This window comes from Bos taurus, chromosome 13 (assembly GCF_002263795.3).
Source record: "Bos taurus isolate L1 Dominette 01449 registration number 42190680 breed Hereford chromosome 13, ARS-UCD2.0, whole genome shotgun sequence".
NCBI classification, from domain to species: domain Eukaryota; kingdom Metazoa; phylum Chordata; class Mammalia; order Artiodactyla; family Bovidae; genus Bos; species Bos taurus.
The window spans coordinates 50,544,949-50,548,656 of NC_037340.1; the positions used below are offsets into that span (position 1 = coordinate 50,544,949).

At 44.1% G+C, this 3,708-nt stretch overlaps 1 pseudogene; it reads right to left on the bottom strand.

The window, feature by feature from the left end:
* Positions 1 to 2,498: 2,498 nt before the first annotated feature.
* Positions 2,499 to 3,458, bottom strand: LOC101908024 (proheparin-binding EGF-like growth factor; annotated as a pseudogene).
* Between the last annotated feature and the right edge of the window lie 250 nt (positions 3,459 to 3,708).

Sequence of the window (3,708 nt, forward strand, 5' to 3'; positions counted from 1 at the left end):
GGATTCAGCAGTGTATTTTGGATTCCCTGTATTACTGAACATAAGTTCTTGTGCCCAATGCACAGTAAGGTCAAACAAACCAAAATATCAAAGTTTGGAGCAGAGAAAGTTTTATTACAAGGCTATACACAGAGATACCTGGCTCATGGACTAAAGGTTCCTAACTCCCCAAAGGTTTTCAGCAAAGCCCTTTTAAAGGCAAGGAGAGGGACTGGACATAAGTGCTTTGTTGCTGCAAACTTCTTGGGTGTCAGATTCCTTTGTTCTTGCAACTGTCCACAAAGGTCGGCTCATGTCCACATGTGTCTCATAAACCTCCAACAAGACAAAAGCTATTCTCTGTTCTGCAACTTTTTATCTCTTTATGAATGGGCTCTTAAAGGTCAAAGCCCTGAGAATACGTTGTCCTGTATATTTCAGGCTACAGGCAACATTCTTTTATAAAAGATGCAGAGTCAGAATGACTAAGCACAGGCAACAGAGCACAAAGTTTAAAGTAAAAGGAAGAGATCTAATATGGAGTCAGATTTCTTTTTCCTTATTATACATGCAGGGGTTTAGTAGAAGGGTGTGTATTTTACCCATTGGTTTCAGGAGCAGAATGTGAATCAAGAATTCCTCTGGGAAAATGCCAGAAAAATAGCTGTCACTACTAATCTGGAACCCATTTCAATAAGTGAATCTTATACAGATAAAGGTATGACAATAGATTAGTGAGATTTTTTTCTTCAAAGTCTTTAAAGGTTATGCATTCAGTAGAGAGTGATTTTCAAAGTCGTCACTCCTGAAGCTTTTGCTCTCCATCCTGTTATCTTGATATGGTCAAAAATATGTTTGTTTCTCCCACTGGCTGGGGCTTAAGCCCGCAAATCTATGCATCAACAAGGACATAGCAAATGCCCATTATGTGCTAGCCCTGTGTAGGGGCAGTGGATCCCACAAGAAGTTAAAGTCTGATCTCGGGTGGTATCGGCCTGCAGCAGCTTGAAGCAGGGTTTTGGTTCCTGGCCAGAGATTGAGTTTGGACCACAATGGTAAGAATACTGAATCCTAGCTACTAGACCAGTGGTCAATGACAAGGCCCTGGCCCTTTGGCTTTACAGAAAGAATTCCCACAAAAACGGAAAGTAGTGAAACAAGTGAAGTGTTTATTAGAAGTAAAAAAGTACAGTACATGTGGATGGACACATGGGCAGACTCAGAGAGTCGTGCCCTCTTGTCAGTTTAAATCACTTATATGGAGCCTTTCTTTCAGGTTTTCTTTGGCCAATCATTTTGACTGCCTGGTTCTGAATCTGTTTTTGGTATATCTCTGGATCCCCCCATGTGTGTGCGTGCATTTCTCAACCAAGATGGATTCCAGCATAGAGATCTATGGGTAGATTAACATTATTCCCCTTTTGACCTCCAAGGAACTTGACTTAAAGAATGAGAAACATGTGGTCTTTATATTTTATCTGGGCAGGACCTAGCCTCCTTTATTATCTTGCTGTCCACAAGGGATGAACTCCAGCTGCTCAGTCTGGGGCCAATTTATCTCCTGTCTCAAGGCCATCTTCTGAAAGCTCAGATTCAAGTGGACAACACTGGCTATTCACAGTTAAATTAATCAATATCTAGACAATAACTGACTAACATTAAGCTACAAGGAAAATCAACGGGTGTCATGGTACAGAATGAGAGAAAGGTCTGAGTTTCCACAAGGTAGTCATGACAAAGACATTTTGATGAAGAGGAATTTAAGCACAGGACTGATAATAGAGGCAAACCATAGTGAGATCTGATGGGAAAAAAATATTCCATATAGAGAAAAAGCAAAGAAGTGGCTGTGTTTTGAGACTTGAAAAGATGTTAAACCTAGATATTTTAAAGGTGAAAAAGTAGCTGCTGATGTGGAGGAGAATGAGCCAGATTATACAGGCACATATAATTCATGACTAACAGCATAGTTTTTATCCTAAGAACAGTGAACATAAGCAGAAAACTGACATAAGTTGTTGTTGGTTTTGTTGTTGTTTTAATCCTTCTGGCTGTGATGGCAAATAAATCATAGGGGCACCCAAAAAATGATGAAACCAATCTGTAGGCTATTGAGAAGTTTGGGTAAAACATGAAGGTGATATTGATAGAATAGGAGTTCTCAAGATTGAGAAAAATAGATGGAATTGAGGTACATTTTTGAGAGCGAATTGACAGGACTTGCTAATGATTTTTTTTTTTAGAATAAAATAAATATATAATTTAAGAGGCATTTTGCAAACAAACAAACAAAAACAGTTGTTATTTTTCCATCTGGGTAGAAGTCCCAAAATTCAGAGTTCTCAGGTCTATGGTATTTCACAGTTAACCCATCAAATCCAGAGCTGGAGGGTCCAAATGGCAGATCCCTTGGTGGTGACTTGAGTACATGGCTTCTCGATCTTTGTTACTTTCTTCCAGTCCCCAAATCTTTCTTTCTTCCTCTCCTTCTGGTTTTTTTTTTTTTTTTTTTTTTTCAGTCAAAGATCCTGGAGCATATGGAATTTAACTGGCATTTTTAATCCAGAAGAGAAGTGTTCAAGCAAACGTATGGGGGTAAGTAGGGCTTGGTGCAGGAGAATCAGGACACGAAGGTCCCTCACTTTTGCTTTGTTCTGACCCAGATCCCACTGGACATATTCTGTTTGGCACTTGAAAGCTCTGGTATTTTGGCAAAGCAATTATGGGAGGCCCAATCTAGATGGCAACTGGGGATGAAGGAATCTTCATGGCTAGTTGTGAAGTCCTTCCCCTCTGGAGAATCTGTGATCAACTTGTATCTTCTCAGAGGTAACAGTCCCCAGTTGATTCCTTGAGCACAGGTTCCTCTCAGTGGGACGTAGTCACACCCAACTTCACTTTCTCTTCATTTTCCACGTCATAACCTCCTCTCCTGTAGTACCAAAACATGAGAAGCCGCATGATGACCAGCAGACAGACGGATGACAGCACCACAGCCACCACAACCAGGATGGTTGTGTGATCGCACGTATGTATATAAGCGATTTTTCACTGGGAGGCTCAGCCCATGGCACCTCTCTCCATAATAACCTGGGTAGCAGATGCAGGTTGGAACCCGGAGCTCCTTCACGTATTTGCATTCTCCGTGGATGCAGAAGTCCTTGTATCTCCGAAGACATGGGTTTCTCTTCTTCCCTCCTCCTTGCTGGGTGTGGCCAGAGCTTGTGTCTTGGAGGAGAAAGCAGCTCTGAAAAGGTCCAGGTTTGCCTCTTCCAAGTCCAGGACTTCCCAGCCTTGGTCACCTCCCACGGGCAGCAGCTGGTCCGTAGATTGAGTAGGGGAGTCCAGATTGCTGGCTCCAGCAGCCAGGACTCTCCAAAGCCGCTCCAGGCTCTCGCCAGTCACCAACGCCGAAAGCACTGCAGCAAGAAAGAGCTTCAGCACCACCGACGGCAGCAGCTTCATGGTCCCGGACTCGGCGGAGGAGGCGAGGCACCAATCACTTTTGCAGGACGGCGGCCACCGGACGCTGGCACGGGAGCCGGGCAGGAGAAGCTCTGGAGATCCCGGCGGGCACGGTCGGCTGCCGGCCTCTGGGTGCAAGTCTGCCTGGGATTTGCGCGGAGCTCGCGGCCGCTGGGCGTCTCTCTATTCACTCCGTCAGTCCGACCGCCAGAGCCCTAGTGCCTCAAGCAAGAGAGCCAGCTGCAGTCGACTTGCAGTTTTCTG